Raw genomic sequence first — 17,237 nt, 5'->3', positions numbered from 1 at the left:
TCCACCCCCAGCACTGGGGGGAAGAGACTGAGGCTCCCCCAGGTCCACCACGGGTGCTGGCTTGCTGGGCCAAGGAGTGAGGTGCACACTTACGTTTTCCATAGAGGAGTTAGAAAGCCCCCCGGGGGTCTTGGGGAGTCAAACCCGTTCACCAGGCTGACATCAGCGCCGCACTCTGAAGAGGAAGAAGCGCAGCTCTGAGGCGAAGACCTTTTCTGCCTCAAGAATCTCGGGGCTGGCAAAGAGGTGGTGTGCTGCGGCTGCTGTTGGGGCCTCCAGCCTGACCTTCAGGCTGAGCGCTGAAGTCCTGCCCTCCTGCTCCTCCACTCCAGAGCTCTGTGGCCTTGACCACTGACTCAGCGTCTCTGTGCTTCACCGCATGAAGGCAGGGAGATTTCTGCTTCAACTATCTCAGGAATTTGTCACGAAAACTAAGCAGGAGGAGCACACACACAAAGTGCTTCACAACAGAGGTCCGAGTGGGGCCAGGAAGCCAGCTACTGCTATTCCCCTGCACAGCCTCCTTCTGCTTGTCTGTGAAATGGGAATCAATCTAACATCCTCCGAGCGTCTCTAAGAACTGTCTGACACGGAATGAGAAGTGGATGTCCAGTCCTGGGTGCCCCACCAGGTTTTCCGTGAGGCTCTCCCTGCACCCACCAGGCTGCCCAGGGCTCGAGTCCTCTCAATAAGCTCCCGCCCAACCTTCCTTGTGTCAAGCACTGTTTTGTGCAGGAGGTGCGAAGATCAGTAGGACCCAAATCCCAGTCCCCAGGGGTCAGAAGGCCAAGAGACCAGAGACTGGCACAGAGACGTTTTCACTTGCAGCAAGGGTTTTCACAGAGGTTTTAAGAGAGGATGAGAAGGGATCGTGCCTGGAAGCTTTGTAGCATCAATTTTCATTAGGAACTTGTCTCAACTTAATAAAAGGGAAGATGAGCTCCACTCTCTCGAGCTCCATCTTATCTAGCTCTGTGCCAGGGAGGTGTGATGGAGAGAGCAGGAGAGGTGGGTGGCCCTCAGCGTGGTTGTGCCGCACCGGCCATGACTCTGTTGTTACACCCCATTCTCTCCTCCTCGGCAGCTGGAACCCGCCAGCCCCACGGGTGTGCAGATGTCTGGGACTGTTTGTTGGTGGGCTCAGACCTAAGCACCCCAACCAATGATGGGCACTGTGAGTGACAGATCATCAGGGCTGGGGGGGTGGGCGAGAGTGCATTTTCTGGGTCCTTTGGAGAGCCTAGGCCAAGCCTCGTTCAGGGTTATCTCAGGTTTGGAGGGAGATGGTTTTAGACAACTCTCATGAGACAGGAATTGAACCTTGAGCTTCTGATTCCAGATTTAAAATAACCTCCCGCTTCTTTCAACAATTACTACATTCATCTGTCTAACCCTTGTGGGTTTTACCACTTTTAAAAATGAATTAGAATTATTTATGGGATTTAAAATTTTCTTTCTACATAGTCAAAAATGCCTCAAAGACAGATCGTGTTTCGGAGGTCTTTGTGCACGGAGTAAGTTAATCCACACCTTGGCATGTGCTTGACGTGTCTGCTGAGCGGGTGAGTAAGTCAGTGGGTGAAAAGACACGGGGTGTTCGGCTGAATCAGAGTGGCTCTCCCCTGACCACCCATGGAGATTGGTCTGATTATGGGGAAACACTAGTGATAATTGATGTCTGTGAAAACCTGATCCAGGATTTTATTCAGGTGACCAGTGTCCACACCAGGTGGACCATGATGGCCCCACGTGCCTGGGGCTCTCTCGGCCTGCAGCTCCACTCCCAGCTCCTGTTTCCACAGCTTCCATCCAGATGTAGCTCCACGGTGCTGTCCCTGGGGCACAGAAGCCCTTATCAGCATCGTGGGCCGTCTGTCTCCCTCAAATAAGTCCAAGAGGGAGAAGGAACCACACATGTAAAGGGACAGCAGGCGGCAGCAGCCCAGAGTGGCTGCTGCTGATGGAGAAGATGGGGGGACAGGGAGGACAGGAGCGGAGGTGGGCTCCGGTCCCTCCTGGCTGCCCGGCACGGTGTCGGCACTTGGCAGCAGTGGTGAGCTCCGGCTTGTCCCTGCACACAGGTTTGGCGGTGTGCCTGCAGGGCACACACTTGGCTCTCTGCTCTCCTGAGGTCCTCAGTCCTTCCGAAGCTGCTTCTCTGTCACGGTGGCCTTGTCGTGTGGCAGCTGCCCTCTCCCCCATCCCCCAGGCTGAGATGAGGTGAGCCTCAGCGGCCAGCAGCCCCGGCAGAGCCCCACCCTGCGCTGGCAGTCATCCCTGGTGCATACTTTCTGGTGCTCCTTTGGCTGCTTGCTGTGGGACCCTAGGTGACATCGATGGGTGCGGCAGCTGCTGCTCTCTGGAGGGTCCCTTGCCTCTTATCTCAGTCCCCGGGTCTGTGCTTCCCTGTGCCCGACACGTTGGCCCCACGCCTCAATTTCCTCACTCCCTAAGGGAGCAGCGACCTGAGCTGTCTTGGCGGCCGAGGAGAAGGTTCCGGTGGCTCGCTGGGGAGGCCCGGCGCCCAGCAGACTGGGAATGCACTTTGGCTTCCACTTCGCCTTCCAGAAGGTGCCCCTGGGGGAGAGGCCATCTTTGATTCTAGTTGTAAGTGACTATGCCCCACTTTCTGCCCTGGGGGGCCAGGAGGGTTATGAGAACGCAGTAAATGTCAAAGATGAGGGGGGTCGGGTTTTTTCCTTTAAACAAACGGTTTAGGAGGAACTCCATGGAGTAACAGAAGCCCCTTAAACATGACTCACCCCCTCCCCTGCCCTCCTGGGTTCTAGGAAAAGCAAAGAGTCTCGCCAAAGCTCTGTGCCCTGCACTTTTGGGGAGGTTTTACAAGAGATCATACAGCTCTGCAAGGACTTGACCTAGCAGGACAAAGGCCCGCTGATAACACCTCTCAATCCACTCAGTGCAGTGAGCTGAAAAACACTGCATTTAATGAGCATCTACTCTCCCATCTTGCAAATGTGAGCGGAGAGCTATGCCTGACAGCTGACCTGACCAGGCCCAGGACAGGAACATCCCAGGCAACACAGAAGGCAGGGACTGTCTTAAAAATGTGAATGATCCTATTGCCTCCAAGGAGCCTGGGGGATTCTTTGTGTGCCTCTCTGAAGGCGAGACTGCATCATGAGATTACTCCCAATTATTCAGCACAGAGGCGAAGACAATTTGGGCTCTGTAAACACAACGCCAGGTAGGTATGTGTCTGCGTGAGCAATGGAGTGTAGAGAAAGCTCATTTGGAGGGGAAGCTATTTAGAGCAAAGAGAATTTTTGTTTTCATGTTTCCTTTGCCTTGAGTCTGAGTGAATTAAAGGCCAAGATTGGGTTTGGCGACCCGAGTCCCGGTCTCTAAGCACTCAGCAATCATCACAGCAGCCGATGGATTTCGATGAAAGTTAAATGAAAACACCCTTGGTTTTTGCTTTCTCTTTCCAGGATTGCAGTCAGGATAGAAAGCTCTCATATGCTGTGTTTATTAGTTCGTTCTGACGTTGGTCCGCAGGGTCTGACGGGAATATCTTGATGTAATACTGACATTTGACTCTCATGAGATTTGTCCTTAGAGTCTTTAATCCATGACCCATCGATTGCTTTCTGGCCGGTTTGGAAGTTTTGTTCTTCCTGAGAAGAGGAGACGGTGTGAACTTGGGCCATGTGTGGGGGCGGGGATGGAAACGGCTTCTCCTGTGCAGACTTCCCTGCTGCCCAGCGGGGCCACTGCCACCTCTATATGTTCTTAGTTCTCTTTCCTGGCCTCGTCACCCCTCTGTGGCCAACTCGGGGTCCTACCCATCCATAGACGGCACAGCAGTGATCCACGTGGCTGTGGGTTTTTCCTGATGGACCTGGTTCACCTTCTGAGAGTGTGAAGGGCCTGGGCCGGAGGAAGGGCACCCCACTAACCCAGAGAAGGTTGGGAATGGCAGCATCTCTGTGCAGCTCTGCGTCCTAGGCATGGGCCTTGCTGTGTTCACCAAGCTCATGTTGCCATTCACTTCACCTCAAGTGACCACCAGATACTAGTAAACAAAACAGTCCTTCCCGAGCAATGCCGGGCACCCCACAGACGTGGTGCGAGGACGGAGCCTGGCTGAGGGGCTGGGGGGCAGGTGCACATGCCAAGGCTTCATGCTCTCCTGCGCTGGCCCTCCTCAGCCGGCCTTCCTGCTTCTATCTGGAGCCTTCCCCGACAGTGAGGGGGAACTGCCCCATGGGGTGAAGGAGGAGGCTGCACCTGACGACAGAAGGTGGGGGCTTCAGTGGCCTTAGGACTGAGCACGTCCAGTCTGCAAATGACCACGCCATGACCCACGGACTCCAGGCACCAATGGACACATGCTGTTCCCTTGCATGAACACGTTCCATTCCTTACAGCATCACTTGGGCTGCCGTAGAAGGGAGTGTTTGCTAGGAAGGACCAGGCGTTGGCCAAATGAATGCAACACCTCACACTGCGCTGGGCATGTCGTTGAGACGCACAGCGGACAGAAGCAAGCTCCGATACAGCCTCACCCTCAGTGCAGCCGTGTTGGGAGACGCTGAGGTGAAATGAGGCCATGAGAGTGGGATCACAATTCAGTCGACCATCATCCTCGTAGGAAGAGCCACCAGGGATGCAAGTCCACAGAGCAGAGGCCACACGAGGACCTAGCGGGGAGGAGGCCATCAGCAGGCCAAGGAGCGAGGCCTCAGGAGAAGCCCACCCTGCTGGCACCGACGGTGGACATGCAGCCGACGGTGGACATGCAGCCCTTGGAACCACGAGAAACAAACGTCTGATCCGCAGACTGCAGCCCGAGGCTCTGTCATGGCAGGCCCTGCTAACTAAGCCCCTCCCTAGAGGGGACAAGGCAGCAGCTGAGAAGGGTATCTGTCACCTCTGGGGACCTGAGAGAAATGGGGGAAGGGCTTCAGGAGAAATCAGTGAATATAAAACCAGAGCCATGCTAGGGGATCGGAACGCGCAGAAAAGCAGGAAGCAATGCTCTCAGAGGGGCCTGGGCTAAGGACAGTGTGAGGACCCGGCGAGTCACACGCTGTCCCCACGTGAACTGTGTGATGGTGAAAACTGCATACCTGCAAGTACATTCAAGTCAGGAAGTCGCCAGAACAGGAAGAATACGAGCAACACTGTGCGTCCACCCAGTTTCCACCTTCTTGAATACTCCATCCTGTTTGCGTGTTCGTGTCCTCTCTCCCCCAAACATGTGTGCAGTCCGCACGTCACGTGTACACATACATGAGCCTGGCCTGTAGACATACATAAGGATGAATATTTTGATGTTTTCTTCTGGATCATGTCTAAATAAGTTGTGTGCATCCCAGTCCTTCTCTCCTAAATAATTCAGAGTATATTCCAATAGTCATAGCGCAGCTGAAGGCTTCAGTTAGTGTGGATAGAACACTTTTGATCTAGTGATTTCTATTTCAGCTTTTTCAACTACCTAGGTATTTTATTTTCTGTCAAGTTTTCCTGAATCCGCAGGACATTACAACATCTTATTTTGTGTCTCTAATCTCTCCTAATCGGGGACATTTCCACACCCTTTCCTTGTCCCCTGTGACATTGAGGCTTCTTGCTTTCAGTGAGCGTTTTCTCATTTGGGGCTCTTTGGCTTTGCTCACGACACCATACAGGGTGCACAGTCTGACTGTGGCAAGGCTGAGGTGACACCTGCGCTTCTCAGGGTGCTGAATGTGGGGGTGCACTTACCTTGTCTTTCTCCAGGGCGCTGTGGGTCCTGAGACCTCCAGCCTGGGCAGCTTCTCATTTCCTGCTGCAGTGAAATACACCAACTCGGGGGGAGAGAATTTCATACCATGTCACTCGTTTCCTGATCAAATATCTCCCTTGATTTACAATCAATTGATGATTCTTTGCTGAACCCACGTGTCCTGTGACATCTGAGAAACGATGAATTTTCCATGCAGTGCTCTCGGCACACCCACTAGCTGGCAATGGACGCCCTGCTGCAGCATGGGCCTCTTTCTGGCCCCTTGTTTATTATTATTGGTGTGAACTTCAGGTTTTAATGATCAGCATTTAATTATTTTGATTCTTGAATTTGTCTAGAAATGACTCCAAATATTTTAGTTGGAGCCCCTTCCAGCTCAGTCTGAGCCTCCGAGATGCACCCTAATCCTTCTCTTGAACACGCCACCGCTTCCCGGAGCAGAAGGGTGCTCTAGGGCTGGGGTGCGGCTCAGCAAGGATGTGCTTGCCTGGCTGCACAAAGCCCTGGGTTCCATCTCCAGCGCCACAAAAATAAAGAAAATTAAAAACAGGAGGCTGTTCCGGGCTTCTCCTGTACTTCCTGTGCCTTGCTCTGCAATTATCCACGTCACAAAGAACTTTTGAAAATGTCATCTCTGTTGATTTTCCTGGGGCTCTATTACCAAAATGGCATTCACTCTGCAAGAATTAAGAGATTCAGATTCAGGGCCATGTTGGGAGGGTTGGGTTCACTTCCAGCTGCCCTAGCCACGTCCTCTATGGGGACGCACACCTGTCTCATTCCATGAAGGGTTGGTCCTATTTTCAGGTTCCAAAGCATTTGTGAGGCAATGCCTAAAACTTAAAGCAACGGCAGCAAAAAGACTCAGTTCCCAAGAGTAGAAGGAGGGGTGGGATACGTGAAAATCAAGTGCAGGGCTGGGATTGCGGCTCAGTGGCAGAGCGCTTGCCTTGCCAGTGTGAGACACTGGGTTCTATCCTCAGCAACCCACAAAAATTAATAAATAAAATGAAGTTACTGTGTCCATCAACAACTAAAACATATTTTTTTAAAAAAATCAGGTGCAATTATTTGAAGTTCATTTCAAATTAATTGTTGTTCATTTTCCTGTTATGACTTATTTCCTTGGGGGAGATTGGGAATGTGAAGGACCTAGTATTTTTAAGAATCATCTACCTGCATAATCATGAAACAATCTAATGGCTTTGTTTAGTTTCAGTGCTAAGGATGGAGGCCAGGGCCTTGTACATGCTAGGCAAGTGATCTACCACTGAGCCACATCCCAGACCAGGATCTTAGATATATGACATGTGCCATCTCAATTATAGGTGATAACTTTTAGACTTCAAAGACTTTTAAGGTGACACAGTAGGCATTTGTTATAGTGTGGGTGTGAGGTGTCTTCAAAAGCTCATGTGTGAGACAGTGCAAGAAGGCTTAACAGCAAAAGGATTGGGTTGTGAGAGCCTTAACCCAATCAGTGAATCGACACCCCTTAAGGGGTTAACCAGTGGAAACTGAGGGTAGGTGGGGTGTGGCTAGAGGAGGGGGGTCACTAGGGGTGTACCTTTTGTATACATATGTACAAAATATATTTTGATTCTGGCAAGCGGAGTCTCTGTCTCTGTGTCTCGTGCGCTGCCTCCCTGCCACCCTCTGCCACCATGACGTTCTGCCTCACTTGAGCCCCGAGGAGGGAGCCTGCTGTCTATTGGGTAAGACCTCTGAAACTGTGAGCTCCTAAATAAACTTTTCCTCCTCTACAATTGTTCTGGTCAGATCTTTTAGTCTCGGCAGAGAAAATGGAGATGTAATTATCATTCCACAAACTTTGGATTTTAATCTATATACAACGACTACGAAGTCTTGTTAAACAACAACAAAATCTTTCCTCACCCTTAGATTCATTAACTACTTTGAAAGAGAGCAATTTAGTCCTTTGCTCTGTCCACTGTGGCTTTAGCTGAAGATCACAGAGGGACCAGTTGGATTGGTCAGTGGACAACTTCTGATGGATCAGATGTGGGACTGAACAGACCGGCAGGAAAGAGATCAGAGGTGAGGAAAGTTTCCGTGACAACACGGAACTGCCCGCTGTACGGCTCAAAATCAAAACGAAAAATAAGTACACTCTTTACCTTGCACATGACAGTTAGGACTACTTTTTTTTTTTATACCACTCTAAAATGACAGCAAGACCAGTTTTCATATGACTGATAGAAATAGAGGACAGAGAAATGACAGTGGCCAGTCAGAGCTGACCATATGTTGTGGAAGCCCAAAAGCACAGGAACGAGTTGTAGCTGAATGAAGAAAATGGAGATGTTTACAAAATAGAAGCCATTTTCACGCTATTGAAACATGAAAGGGTTGAGGAACCAGAGGCTCGGCATTTCTGTGAGGGGACACCTGCTCGTGGGGTGGAACTGACCACAAGAGTATTGGCAGGAATCTATGCAGGGGCCAAGTCCCCCTCCTCAGGCCCCTTGGCCACTGGCATCAGCCTTGTTCACCACAGGGTCTGCTTCCTGGTCCAGTAGACCCGGGAGGGGGGTCCTCCATCACCAGGCACATCCTAGGCACGGTCAGGGCAGGAGCGAGGCTGGACCTGGAAGAAGAGCCATCCTGCAACGAGCAGCACGCTTCCCCCAGAGTCCCCATAGCTGCCACTTTCACTAATTCCCACCAACAGCCCTCAAGTCCCCAAGGAAAAGATGTCCCCAAATCCAAATGACAAAGAAGTCCCTTTGGCTTTTGTTAATAACACACAATAATATGCAATTAAGTTGGAACATTTTGCTTGCTTTTCAATCAGGGGAATCTTTATTAAAGGCTTGGTTTTGAGCTCCGTAATGGATAAGCAAATGTTTTATTTAAATATTCAGGCCTGGGTCTCTGTATAAGCTACTCAGTTACACTTGCCTGGTGGTTGCATCTCCCTAACTCTGTGAAGCCTACTAGTACTTGCCTTCCTACCAAGGCCTGGGACCTCTTCCTCGCTCACGCTGTCCGTGAGCAGGTGGACAGTGCCTGATAAGGGCACAGAGCATCCACCATCGGAGGGGAGCAGGGATGCTGCCTGCCAGGGCACCATGGGAATCGGCTGGGCAGCATGGCCGCCTGCAGCAGCCTACGTGGCAGGTTCCTCTTCCACACACAATTCTTTGAAGAACCAAAAGTAGGAAACGAAGAAACCCTAATGTGTGAATTAAGAAGAACTTAACCCAGTGACTACCTGGTATGCAGGTTCGTACATTTTTGTTGATTTGAAGCAATTTTCTAAATGAAGCAAGAGAAAGAATTCAACATGATCTTGAAACTCCACTCCTTCTTTCAGGCCTCTTTTTGTCAATCATGGGGTGATGACCAAAAGGTAAATTTGAACTGTCTGTGGCCTATTAGCAGGCATTCAAGCTGGTTCTATAAAGGGGCAGGTGGTCAAATTATTTTTGCTTTTGCAAGCTCCAAAGTCTGGTTTGCAACCTTGGACTCTAGTGTTGCTAGTCGAAAGCAGCCTTTGGCACTGTGTTAGCCAATGGCACAAAACTTTTCCTACCACAGGTGACAGCTGACCTTGGCCTTCAGACTGCAGTGTGCTGAGCTAGAAGGTTCAGGGAACCTCAGCTGTCCTCTCCTGCCGCTTCTCCTGGGGGCCCCTCTCCAAACAGCCCCTTCCCAGACCTGGGTGTGCTCTCGGGTTCCAGTCCTTCCCCTACGTTTTCCACCTAAAGTGCCAATGTCACAAAGGGTGCCAGGTCAAGCCTCTGTCAATCTGTCAAAAGGGGCCATCAGTGGAAATCTGGGGAGTATCTCCAGTGGCTAGAGATGGGCAATATTTCCACTGGCTTCCTGGCACACAGCCTGAGTTTAGCTCTGGGGAAAGCATAACATTAAAAATCCAGACTTTGAGAAACTAATTGGACAAACTTATTGATACCCATGGATCCAAAATAGTTTTTTGGGAAATCAAAACAAAGCATGTTTGTTTTGAGCTAATAAACATTGTCTTCTCTAGTACTAATTGACTAGTTTCCTTTTCAGTGCCTCACATGTAAACCGCCCCACAAATTCACCAGTAGTTACCCCACAAGTAGGCTGCCTACTGAGCTGGAGAAGCAGGTTTTGGGGAGGAAGGATCAGGCTGAATCCCCACTTCCACCTCCACTGGACCTTCCCTACAGCTCATTCGAAGGCACCCTACTGGTGCTGATAATGCCAAGGTCGTGGGTTCGTTCCCCATACGGGCCACCAAATGCCACAGTCTGGCTGGGCACAATTTAGGAGCCACTTATCAAAAGAAACGAACTTTATTTTGAGAACCACACACGCCAAACAAAACAGCTCCTCAGGAAAAACCCTCAGAGCCCAACTGCCACCACCGGCTTCCCACAAGCCTCTCCCTCAACCACAAGCCTCACCACCTCCCACAATCCTCCTGCTCTTGAGGCCGATTGGCTGGGTCACATGGGCGGAGCCAAAAAGGTCCCCCAATGAGCAGCTCCGTGGTCTGAAAGGGCAGGGAAACAGCCCAATGAGCATCACCGCAGAGGAGCCAATCAGCTAGATGTTGCTGGGGCCGCTGTGAGCCAATCATCAGCCGGCAGCTGGAAGTTTGCTGGCAGCTGGAAGTTTGCTGGGGCCCCTTCAGCTGTGGCTCTCAACATCCACACCCTCCCTCTCTCACGGGAGTATGTGGAGAGCCCTGCCTCTGTTCCTTCAGGTCCTGAGGAGCTCTGCTGTGGGAAAGCTCCCTGCACTTCCTCTGCACTGGTGCAGACTGAGCCGGGAGGCACCAGGTCTGGCTGCGAGTGGGCGGGGAGAGGCCCAGGGCCTCCTGCATGGCACACAGCCATGAGCTGCCCTGGGCGAGGGAGGTCTGTCCTGCACACTCCGAAGGTCCTGCAGAGCACAAGGCCTTAGTGGTCCCTTCGCAGTCGCCTTCATATTCTAAGGCTCGAGTCTTGGTAAAACCACCAGAAGTTTCCCAGCCTGATCTGTGGCTCCCACCCGCCACCCTGTGCCCCAGCTTCACTAGGAGAGTCCGTGAGTGTCCGTGAAGGACAAGGAACTGGAAATTAAAGCCGAATTTCATAATTCCTCAATGTGCCCAGAGCAGTGTTCCAGAACATCCCGGTCACTGAATTAAATAAACTTTCTCAGTTCCAAGTACAGTACTTGCTTTACAATTATTTTAACTCATGCGTTAGGTATTTTACGGGCATGTACTTGTGATTTTATACAAGAAAATATTTTTCCAAATCATGTATTGAACAAAATTGTCATAAGCTATTTTATTAGAAAGTTGAAACTGTGTGTTTCTGAGTCTAGCTTCATTTTTACATTTGAAGTATCTGTTTCCTTCCTTTCACAGGGTCCACGTGTTTCCCTGTGTCTGGTCTGTAAGATCATTCAAGTCACTGGGTTTGCTAAGATTTACCAACAGAATCAAAGGGGTGTCTTCACCTCCCTGCGGTAAAGGAGACTCTGGGGTCCAGTCGCAGAAAGGCTGTAGTCCATGTAAAGTAAGCACGCTCCTAATACGTGGCTTGGTATCAGTTATTTATTTGTATCCTTTTCCTGGAAGGCAAGGGACAATCTAGAACTCCCCTGAATGTCTCACTGTGTTTGTCCTAGGGAGTTTAATGCACTAGGTCTGAAAATGTCTCTACTAGAGGATGAAAACCTCCCTTGTCCTTTACAAAATCTGATTTCCTCTCAGCGTTTTACAATTCAAAGGGAACACTGCGGGAGTCCACTCACACCTGTTTGTCCTTCACCCCCCACTGAGACGACCTCAGAAAAAAATGTGAAACCCACGAGTGGTCTTCTTTCTTGTCTCCTCCCTTTTCCATTAATATTTCATCTGACGGGCAGGAATCTTGCGAGAAACAGTGTGATTTTGATGAAATGTGTCTCCAGTGCTCGCTCACTGCAGAGCCCAGCCTCCTGAAGATGCACAAAGGTAACTGGAGGGAGCTCAGAGCCCAACCAGATTCCACACCAGGAACGCCTTAGGGTACAAGAGTCATTTGTCGTGGACTCACGGGCCTGGGAGTGTTTGTTCCCATCCATTTTTAAAAAAAAAATAACTGGTTTTTAGAACGGGAGCCCGGAGGAGTGGGAAGACTGCTAAATGAAGGAACCGCACCCTTCCTTCCTCCCCTGACCTCCTCCCCGCCCCCTCCTTCCATCTGCTCTTCGCAATCTGGCGTGGGGATGTGAGGCCCTGGAAGATCACACCAGCTTCCCACAGAATAGGCCCCATTTTACACCAGGTCGCTGCCTGGCAGGTGGCCACGAGGTCACCTTTGAAGAGCGGGCAAGGTGAACGACTTGCAAATAACGTGCGTGGGGAAGGGCTCTGTGGTGACTGGCGCCAGCAGTTCAGGGTCTGGAGGCTGGGTCTTTGAAGCGCACCCTGTGGAGGCTGCAGGGATTTTCATGCTATGAAGGCACATGTCCCACAATGCCGCTGGGCCGCCACCTGATTTGTGCCTTATATTCTAGGAGCAATGCTTTTCATGGCTTTTGTATGGCTCTGAAAGGAGAGGCATCAGTCAGAGAGTGCGTCTGTATAAATTATGCATCTGTGAGTTCCTGCTCACGTGGCATGAAGAAGAGCCCTGCCTTGGTGGGGGAAGAGGAGGAAGGAGGTGGGGGAGGGGCCCAGGGAGGGCTCGGGATCCTGAGGTCTCTGAAATAAGAACTCACTGGCAGGTAGGGGGCGGGGGAGGAGCAAGAAGGCTGTCCTGAGCCCAGGCATTTTCCTTAGCCCTTCTCTGCCCCGTTCATCCTGTCTGCCTGGCTGTCCTGCCCACCCCCACCCCTGCCCCTGTCCCTGCAGCCTTTCACTATGGCTGCCTGGGCATGTCTTAGATTCTAGTGTTGGTGGGAAAAGGTGTCAGACAGCAAGGCAGGTGCTCTGGTGGGTGACAGTGCTTAATCCCCAGGGCATGGTGATCTCATGCTGACACCCTATCTGGAGGCAGAATGAGGACTTAAATCTGGTGGAGACTGTCATTAAAAACATGCATAAAATCAAATGAAGCTAAAAAAAATTTGCTGTGGAGAAGGAAACGAAAGGTGATGTTTGGCCACAACTCTGTCATCGCAGACATGCATCAGAAATCCTGCAACAGTGTAAGCAACAGACGATATGTCACGGTAACTACCTCCAAGACTCGTATGGAATATGACACAAAAGGGTGTGAATTATCCAAGATGAGTGATCCTCCTGGTAGGGAACCGTCTGCACCTGGTACGGGGAAAGGCACCAAGATGGGTGCTGTTGCCCAAAGACAGTCATCAGAGGAGGGGACGCAGCCCACCCAAGCACCCAGATGTTCTGTCCCGTGAGATTCAAAGAACTTTGTATCCTGAACCACAAACTCGCTTTTATTAACGTCCAAGAAGTCATGGTGAACCTTGGATATGACAATGCTAGCTCTGCTCCTGTGTTACAAAGGGAAAAGGAAAAGGAAAAATCAAGACTTAGGCTTTGAAAAAAAAAAATTAGTATGGTTAGTCAAGCAGAAGACTTGAAAAGGAGCAAAGGGAAGGATTGCTTACCAGCAGAAGCAGTTTTGCTAAGAACAAACACTAAACTAATTCAATTGCTTTTGTTGATCAGTGGCTGCATCAGTAAGTGAAGGAAAGCAGAGGGTCGGGGGTTCCCAGGAACAGACAGGATGTGTGTGCTGCACCCGGATTCAGCCAGGCCTGAGAGCCACCAGCCAGCTGGGGGGACAATACGGAGGAAGAGTTGTTTGCCTCTGACAGTAAATCCTTCTTCCGCATCCTTTGATTAATGGAGCTGTATCCCCGGATGGTAAAACTACCTGGGAGTGTGCCCCAGGCCCTCACACTTGTTTAGTCCTGCTCAGAATCTATGTCAGTGACGAGCTGACACTCCATGTTTTGGGCCTATTTCCAGGAGAGAAGGAAGCATACAGTGTCTGATGGTTTTAATGCTTACGATCATCACATGACAAACTCAGATCTCCCTCCCCCAATGCATTAAACATCTTGGTTTTCCCTGACTGCCTGGGGTCTAGGGTTTGTTCCCTTCTCCGTGTGGGGGTCTGCTTATCTGGCAACTAAAAGCCCCCCTCCCGTTCCTTGTGTAGGAAATCAACCCTTGGTACCCTTTAGCTTGCCGTCTAGAGGTGTTCCATCCAACAAGACCAAGGGCTTTCCCGGATTCCCTGGAGAACCAGGTCCTGGAGGCAGCGAAGCTGAGCGGCACAGAGCTGTACCCAGGCTTCAGCTGCGGTGGCGGCCCCCCTGCCCTGCCCTGCCCTGCTATGCCCTGCCCTGCCCTGCCCACCAGTGTGGACCACCCTCCCCTCTTGGTCCTTCCCCTCTGTCAACCGCTCCTCTCTGGTCACCACAAGGTTGGCCTGTCCCCACCCCTGTCCTCCAGGATTGGCTCCGTCTGCTGGCTTCTATTTTTATTTCTCAACAACTTTCCTTGGCTCTCCCAGTGGCTTGTTGAGTCACCGTGGAGGGTGCCTCTTCTAGGACTGACCTTCAGCTGGTGAGCTCTTGCTCTCCTTCAGCAGAAGAGAGAGGGCCCTTCTTTTCCTTCTTGCTAAAGGACAGACCAGGCCTCTGCTGTCCTTTAAGAAAGCCAGCATCAGCAGCCAGGCCAGGCTGAATTTTCTGGTTTATACACACGTTATGAGATATACATATATACCTATAGATCTACAGATGTATGTGTATATCTCAGAGAGAGAGAGAGAGAGAGAGAGAGAGCGAGAGACACACACACACACTAAGTGCTAGGTGGTTAATGACATTACTGTTATTGTTAATATTGCCACTACTCTTGCTATTAATAGCAATTTATCTTCTTGAGAGTGAGAAGGCATGGTGCTCATCCACAACCATACACCAAATGCAATCATGATGAATGTGTGGTTATTCTTCTAATGTTACATGAAAGAACACTTCTTTCTTACTGTGACAACATATTTAGTTACCTGTTGGTGAAAATGATTAAAAATGAGAGGACACAGCTTTTTCTCTAAACAACACTATGCGTTTCAATATGTAGTATGGTCTTATGACTTTCAAACCTTGGACACCCTTAAAATTTTTATTAGATAGCTAAAAAGATCAAGTATAGATAGTTAATAATAGGAAAGGGGAAAAAAGAAAACAATCAAAAAAATAATATCTGGGAGACCTTGTCAGTTGTTGATGATTTCAAATTGTTCTCCAACCACTAGAGAATGGCAAGTATGTGGGAAGAAGCAACTTGTAAATACTGTAATTCAGCCATTCCTGTGTGTGTGTGTGTGTGTGTGTGTGTGTGTGTGTGTGTGTGAGTGCATGTACCTGAAAGCATCATGTATGCCATAAATATGTAGAAATTTTCATTGGTCAGTTAAAAAAATACTTAAAAGTGGCCTCTCCATTTAGCACAGCTGAGCATTTCCTAAGCTCTATTCCCTCCCAGCTCTCTAGAACCTTCGACTATAAAAGACTGGATTTTAAGAGTAACCTCTGGTTCTTTTGTTGTTGTTGTTGCTATTTATTTATTTATTTCTTCCAGGAACAATATAAGGGTCTCCAATTAGTTGCAGGTGCAAATATTATGCATGCAATTAATTGTCTTCAAATGGTTAATTATGGGCAGAATTGGCTAATTTGGGGTGCAATTAACTACTTGCCACTTATTCTGAGAATGCCCGTAGACAATTGTGTCTGCGATTAATTTACAAGAGCCATTACAGGGAGAACCTTGTACTATAAATCCAAGAATGGAGTGGGAGAGGTTTTTAGAAGCCTGATTTCACTCTGGGTTAATTGCATTGACTCTTCCCTTTGGCTTTTCTATGCAGGTTGACTGCAAATGGAGTTTCTTCCAGTTGCTTCCTGGGTGTGTGCAGATGTGCTGCTGATGAACGTGCAGAGGCCTGGAGAAGTCTGGGTGTGCTCACCCAGCACAGGGCTCTCTGTGGCTGGTCTGCAGGGCCAGGTCCAGTTCTTGCTGACTTGTTTTATCTGTCTGTTGACTTTCTTCTGTGGATTTTTGGATACAGCAGTGCACGAGTGCTTGCAGAAATGGGCTTCTCCAAATCATTCTCAAGAAGCTCAACATCTTTGTTAAACAGTCAACTTTTAAAGTAATCTTATTAGCAGTAATCAATAGACAGGTCCCACAAGAAACCACAAATATGATTTTAAAATTGATAGTTTTTTCTAAAGACCCTTTAGGGACCTAAGAACTGTGATTAAACTACCTTATTTAATCTTCCAAATAATCCTATGAATTAGGCATTCTTCTCACCCATATTTTGCTTATAAACTCGAAAAAAGTCAATGGTGAAGCTGCGATCAAACCCTGTTTGCACGTCTGTCAGCCCTGGGGCTTGGTAGATCTGCTGTATGTGGACCTACGGACCAGGAAGGGCATGGGGAGCCCATGCTATCCATCTTCTTCATCTGGACAGATGGACTTCTGGTGGCGCACACAGCTCGCAGAGGCCTGCCAAGCTGAGAAACTAGATTTCCTGCTGCCCAATACAATGCTCTACCACAGTGCACTACCAAAGGGAGGCTCTTGGAGACAGTTCTGTCCGTTTTCTATGTATTCTTAATAAAAAAAGGGATTTTCTGTGGAATCTGCAACACTTGAGGGCTTGGGTGCAGGGCACCCGTTGAAGAGGCCTTCCGCTGCCCCGCCTCCGTGGACCTTGGTGGCTTCCCAGCAGGAGGCTGCAGCTGCAGTGACTGCAGGCTGCCACCAGGTCCCCAAGAGCCTGTGCTTCACATCTGGCTTCCTGAGCACTGGCAAAGGGTGAGTAGTCAAAGGTGACCAGCTTTCTCCTCTGGCCCCACCACTGGTACAAGGCCACCACAGGCACAATGACGCACACTGGTAGGTGCTGGTAGCCTGGGATGCAGGTGTAGGCCTTGTGGGGCATCCCTGTGTTAGGGAGGGAGGAAGGAAGGAAGAGAGGGGAGGGAGGGAGGAAGGAAGGAAGGGAGGGGAGAGAGGAAAGAAGGAAGGGAGGGAGGGAGGCAGGGGAGGGAGGAAGGGAGGAAGTGAGCTTCCACTGTCAGAGAATTAAGACAAAAAGCTTTCCCTGTGACACCAGGTGAATCACCTGCAGTCCCCTGTAGCTGAGGCCTCTCCTCCTGTCAGGACCCCTCTCTGTCCCCTAGACCTGGTGGAAGAAGGGTAAGCCTGATTGACAGGCGGCCAACCTGGAGTTCTAGGTCTGCTGCACTCTGGTGAGGCTTCGAGCAGCCGGAACACGCAGCCGGTGAAGTGCTTTACAGGTGCCCTCCTGGGGGGGAAGTGGGCTCTGAGAGATGGCCAAGCCCTTCCTGTCCCGTTCCTCGGGGACGCTGAGCTACCTTTTAGAACAGAAGGCAGAGAGGCAAAGCGGGTGGGGACAGAGCCCGTCAGTGGCCATGCCTCTGCTGTCCTGCGAGCTGCTAGACCCTTCAGGGGAGAGTCCCTCCATTTACG

At 50.2% G+C, this 17,237-nt stretch overlaps 1 long non-coding RNA gene across 1 annotated transcript in view; it reads left to right on the top strand.

Moving 5' to 3' along the window:
• LOC110598355 (uncharacterized) overlaps positions 1 to 17,237 on the top strand; it is a 109,117-nt gene that overhangs the window by 75,085 nt on the left and 16,795 nt on the right. The window contains exon 3 of the long non-coding RNA XR_013429304.1: positions 15,601 to 16,559. This is a non-coding gene — a long non-coding RNA (uncharacterized LOC110598355). The remainder of the gene's footprint in view (positions 1 to 15,600; positions 16,560 to 17,237) is intronic.

This window comes from Ictidomys tridecemlineatus, chromosome 12 (genome assembly GCF_052094955.1).
Source record: "Ictidomys tridecemlineatus isolate mIctTri1 chromosome 12, mIctTri1.hap1, whole genome shotgun sequence".
NCBI lineage: Eukaryota > Metazoa > Chordata > Mammalia > Rodentia > Sciuridae > Ictidomys > Ictidomys tridecemlineatus.
Note: the sequence above shows the minus strand (reverse complement) of the source record. Positions and strands in the feature narration are given on the sequence as shown.